This window comes from Dipodomys ordii, unplaced genomic scaffold, assembly GCF_000151885.1.
Source record: "Dipodomys ordii isolate 6190 unplaced genomic scaffold, Dord_2.0 Scaffold10, whole genome shotgun sequence".
Lineage (NCBI taxonomy): Eukaryota > Metazoa > Chordata > Mammalia > Rodentia > Heteromyidae > Dipodomys > Dipodomys ordii.
This window is the reverse complement of record NW_012267226.1, coordinates 15,862,030-15,868,029: the sequence shown is the minus strand read 5'-3', so window position 1 is coordinate 15,868,029 and position 6,000 is coordinate 15,862,030.

Below are 6,000 nucleotides of genomic sequence, written 5' to 3'. Positions count from 1 at the left end.
GGCGGGAGCGTGCTCGGTACGCGCGTGCCCACGCACAGCAGGAGTGCGGGCCGGGCGGGTCAGCACGTGCGCGTGGTGTGCACACACGCACGCGAACACAGACACACACACACTCTGACACATACGGAGTGATGCCAGCGTGTGCATGTGTTTGCAATCACACACACCAAGCTTGCAGTGCGCGCAGCGTGCATGCACACACACATGCACACACACGCTGACGCAAGAGGCCATGCAAGCATGTGCATGTGGTGTGTGCTTGCACACACGCACACACACGCTACACTCCATCACCAGGTGGGTGAGAAAACAAGGATTTTTTTTTCCCCTTCCTTCCAGACTAAGGGGCTGGGAGTGATGCCAGGCTAAACAAGAAGACGCAGAACGAAAGACAAACAGAAATAAGGAGGTGGGAGGATTGAAAGGTAGAGGGAACCATAGGTTCTAGCAACAGTGGGATACAATTAATACAATGGTGTGGTAACAATACATACAGAATATCACAGAATCACAACAGACACCTCAGAGATAAACTGAGGATGACCAAAGCTTTACTGAAATGTGTTTTTCCCCCTCTTTTCTTTTTAAAATCACTGCATAAAGCTTAAGTCCTCACCTGACATGGTAGCATACACCTTTAATTCCACTGTTCAGGGGAGGCTGAAAAACAAGGAATGACAGTTTGAGGCCAGCCTGGGCTCCATAGCCAGGCTGTGTGTCCAGAAAAAGAAGAGAAAAAAAAAAGTAAAACTTAGAATTCAGTGAGGTTATTGTTGTTGTTTTAAATAGAGTTGATTCTGAGCTATCACAAGGTGCAGGGCCTTGAACCTGTTAGGCAGGCACTAGCCATGCAACTGCTCTACCATCTGAGCCGTGCCTGTGGCTCTGTGTGTGCTGGTTACTTTGTAGATAGGGTCTCACTTCCTGTCCTGGGAAGCCTAGATTGTGATCTTCCTGATTGTGCCTCCCAGTGTAGCTGAGGTGAAAGGCACACCACCACACCCAGCCATTTATGGACTTGTAGTCTACAGTCCTCTTTGCCCAGCCTGGCCTCAAAAATTCTCCAGATCTCTGTCTTCCAAGTCGCTAGGATTATAGGCTTGAGCTACTGTGTTTTGTACTTGCTAGGCAGGTAGTCTACCACTTGAACCAGAGCTTCATCCCTAAGTGGGTTTTAATTAACATTTTTATTTTTCTGTTTTTGCAGCAAAAAAAAAAATTGACCTGATATATTTGATAGAGCTAGCTATAGACTGTTTCAGATGAAACAGTTATTCCTCTTGTGACCATGATTGAAATCACAGCCTTGATTAGTTTTTGTTATGAATACTAGTCAGATACATCCTGTCCGGTGCAAACTTACTCAGCTAGGAAAACTGGAGGCTGAAAGAATGTCTGTGTAGTATTGTGCCTTGTGAGACCAGATGGAGGTGAAGAATGTACAGATTGTTAAGGCTAAGAATAGGTCAGAGCCTAGTACAAGGGCATGGCTGGTCAGTGACAGACAGTTTAAACAGCCAGGAGAGGCTGGGAATGTGGCTTATTGTACAGTGCTTGCCTAGCACACATGAAGCCCTGGCTTCCATTCCTCAGTACCACATAAACAGAAAAGGCTGGAAATGGCGCTGTGGCTAAAGTTATAGAGAGCTAGCCTTGAGCACAGAGAGGCTCAGAGACAGTGCCCTGGCCCTGAGTTCAAGTCCCAGAATTGGGGAGGAGGACGGAGGGGGGGGCTGGAGCCAGGATACTATGTATGTTTTCCCTCAAACCTCCCTTAGTACCTTAGCAAGTAAAGTCAGTAACAAGTCTAATGAATCGTATTCAACCTAATGAACTCCTTCCTTAAGTCACTAGAGGAAGAAAATCTTTATCTGAATCAACGAGACCAGCAATAGTTTGTCTGATGACTAAAGATGCTAAGCACAAAAGTCTTCAGCAAAAATAGACTTGCCTCTGACTACCACAGGCAGGAAGCAAAGGGTATTGAATGGCTGCTGCTGGCTAAGTGTTCTGAGTTCAACTCTAGCTAAAGCTAGGGGAATGCTATAACACCTAATTAAGCTTGAACCTGAGCAGCCCATAAATCAGACAACTGGCCTTCATAATCTAACTGGGGAGTTTAATTGCCAAGAACTCCCTTCGTTGTGAATTACCTCAGTTCATGGTGCAATGCTGTCAGGAGAGATGTAATCTATGTGAATGCAAAGACACCCTTTGTTAAGAAATGAAATTTCCAATGATACACACTACACGTATAATGAGGACAAACCAAAAGACTCAGTTGGTGGATAAATAGGGATCCTGATTGACTGAGAAACTACCATGTTTTGGACCTTGAGCAAAAATCCCTAGACATCAGGGGGAAGCCTGCTGACACTTACCTGTGCCAAGAAATTGCTGTTTCTTAAACAGTGATTTAAACTTTTTTTTTTTTTTTGCCAGTCCTGGGGCTCAAACTCAGGGCCTGGGCACTGTCTGAGCTTCATATTTTTTTTTGGGGGGGGGTCCGGTCATGGGGCCTGAACTCTGTCCCTCAACTCTTCAGCTAGCACTTTACCACTTGAGCCACAGTGCCACTTCTGGCTTTTTTTTTTCTGCTTATGTGGTGCTGAGGAATCGAACCCAGGACTTCATGCATTGAAGGCAAGCACTCTACCATTGAGCCATCTTCCCAGCCCCTGAGCTTCTTTTATGATCAAGACTACCAATTGAGCCACAACACCACTTCTGGCTTTTTCTGTGAATGTGGTACTGAGGACTGGAACCCAGGGCTTCATGCATGCTAGGCAAGAACTCTACTGCTAAGCCACATTGCCAAGCCCAAAACTTAATTTTTTTTTATCAAAGTAGGACCTGTAAACTTAATGCTTCTGAAAAAACTTATTAAATAACTGAATTTTAAAGCTCCCAAGTAGAAAATTGGTTCATTTGGCCCAGCTCCCTTATTTCCTATAAGAAGGAATCAATAGAGGGAAGGATGCAGGGAGTGTGACAGAGGGGATTGATTGGATTGGAATAAATATAGTGCAAGTGTGTGGAGATGTAGCAATGAAGTCCACCTCCCTCATAAGTGATATAAGCCAATAAAAAGAAGAATTATTCCAGGCCAGGGGGTTGCTCATAGTCATTCAGAAAATTAATCTACATTGGAGCTAAGATTTGAACCAAAGGTCTCTGAGGCCTGGCTGTGTGCCCAGTGCATAGCACTTCACACCATGCTGAGAAATTATGAGAGAATTGGGGCAATTATAATGACTTGATAAAAGTCATGTATGAGTTGTAGAGCACTTCTCTAGGCTCGGGGTTCAATTCCTGGGACAGAAAGAGAAAGAGAGAGCCAGGTGCTAGTAACTCATGCCTGTAATCCTAGCCAAGATATGAGGATTGCAGTTTGAAGCCAGCCAGAGCAGGAAAGGCCGTGAGACTCTTTGTTGTTGTTGTTGGTCGTAGGGCCTGAACTCTGGGCCTGGGCACTGTCCCACAGCTCTTCACCTCAAGGCTAGTGCTCTACCACTTGAGCCACAGCTCCACTTTCAGTTTTCTACTGGTTTATTGGAGATAAGAGTCCCACGGACTTTCCTGCCTGGGCTGGCTTTGAACCAAGATCCTCAATTCTCAGCCTCCTGAGTAGCTAGGATTACAGGAGTGAGCCACCGGTGCCTGGCCCTGGGCCGTGAGACTCTTATCTCCAATTAATCACCGAAAAAGTGGGAAATGGCACTGTGGCTCAAGTGGTAGAACACTGCCCTTGAGCAAAAGGAGCTCAGGAACTGTGTCCAGACCCTGAGTTCAAGCTCCAGGACTGGCAAAAGAGAAAGGGTCAGGGAAGGGAGAGAAAGAGACAGAAACAGAGAGACAGAGACAGAGAGACACAGTTTGACTGAATCAGAGACAGAGACAAATATGGGGCATGAGTGGCTCATACCTGTAATCCTAGCTACTCATGAGGCTGAGATCTGGCAAGTTTTGGCTTAAAAACAGATGAGGCAAAGAAGTCTTCATGATACTATCTCCAAAATAATCAGCCAAAATCTGGACAGGAGATATGGCTTGAGAAGGAGGGGGGGGGGACTAAAAGCCACTCAAATATTTAACATACCTATAATAATAACAAAACTGACTTTTTTTTTACTGTCAAGTCCTGTATTAAACATTAATATACATACATCTGATGGTCACATTTACCCTAAACCATTTAAATTGCCCCAGACCCAGTAGCTACCCAGTGGGTAAAGCCTAAGTCTGGTTCTTAATCATTCTGCAATACTTTCATATGATGCTGGCAACACAGAAGTTACTCAGAAAATGACTTTAAATGAATGAGGGAACCAGTGGAGGAAATATTTCCAAGTACATTTGTCCCTTCTATTAATAAATAAAACATGTTTTCCTAATTAAGACTTTGAGCCTTAAACAAAACTGTCATTTTGGTGAAAACACTGCCTGTGACTTCTCTCTCATGTAAAACTCAGATGTGTGAAATTCACACCTAGGAAAAATTTAACACTTCTATTATGGGCAATCATTCATGACTAAAGAAGCAGAAAGACAGTTTTAATAAAAACTTTAAATTATCAATGTAAATGTTATAAATGACCCTCAAAATAACTCCTTAATCTTCTTTCTCTCTTCTCACACCACCTGAGTTCCTTAAGGGTAACATGTTTACAATTTCTGTTCTGTCTACATTTCCGAGATGTCTGTGTAGTCATATGCAAAAGAGGCTTATACCAACCAGCAAAGGATACTAACATATCCTGATTGCCTAACTGTCCTTTATTTTTATAGCACAGGGATTTGAACCCAGGGCCTCTTGTATGGTAGGCAAGTGCTCTATCCCCAGCCTTAAAATGACCTTTAGTCTCCATGCCACTCTATATCTATCTTAATCTTTCTCAGATAATACATTTGGTTTGCTGCTTTACTGTTCAATGGCTTCTAATACTCCTTTCGTGTAGTCTGTCAGATGGAAGTTCTTTGTGTCCAGCTTTGGGGGCTCGCTCCCAAATCACCTCTGTGCAAGTTAGAGTTGTCATTTAGCTGGCTCATTTTCCTAACTTACTTTTTTTTTCTTTCTCTTTCTTTGTTTCTTCTTTCTTTGTTTCTTTCTTTTTCTTTGCATTCTTTTGTCAGTCATGGGGCTTGTACTCTGGGCCTGGGCACTGTCCTTGAGCTCTGCAGCTCAAGGCTAGGTCTCTACCACTTCGAGCCACAGCACCACTTCCTATTTTCTGGTGGTTAATTGGAGATAAAAGTCTCACAAATTTTCCTGCCTGGGCTGGCTTTGAACCTCAATCCTCAGATCACTAGGATTAAACACAAGAGCCACCAGCACCAGGCTTAGCTGGCTCATTCATCTCCATGTTTTCTTTCTTTTTTTTTTTTTTTGTCAGTCGTGGGGCTTGAACTCTGGGCCTGGGCGCTGTCCCTCAGCTCTTCAGCTCAAGGCAAGCGCTCTACCACTTGAGCTACAGCGCCACTTCCGGTTTTCTGGTGGTTTATTGGAGATAGGAGTCTCATGGTCTCTCCTGCCCTGGCTGGCTTTGAACCGTGATCCTCAGATCTCAGCCTCCTGAGTAGCTAGGATTACAGGCGTGAGCCACCAGCGCCCGGCTCATCTCCATGTTTTCACAACTTAGACTATCCCATACTCCACCCTGCCGCCACTCATGACTCTACACCTAGCTCCTACTTCCTCCCCTCAAGCTCCACTTTCTCTGGAACAACTCTGACCGCTTTTTCTTTCTTTTTTTTTTTTTAAGGAAGCCTAGGGATGAACCCAGGGCCTCATATGCACTAAGCAAGCTCTCTACTGTTGAGTTGTATCCCTCCTCTGATCACGCTTCAACTTCCCTTCAAATCTGTATTCTCAGGCCTCTTTGCCTGATTTGTTTTTATTTTCTGTATAACATTCATCATTTCTGTGGCTATTCTATATTTCCTTGTTTGGTTTTGCTGGTGCCAGGGCTTGAACTCAGAGCCTCGTGCTCTGGCCTGGTT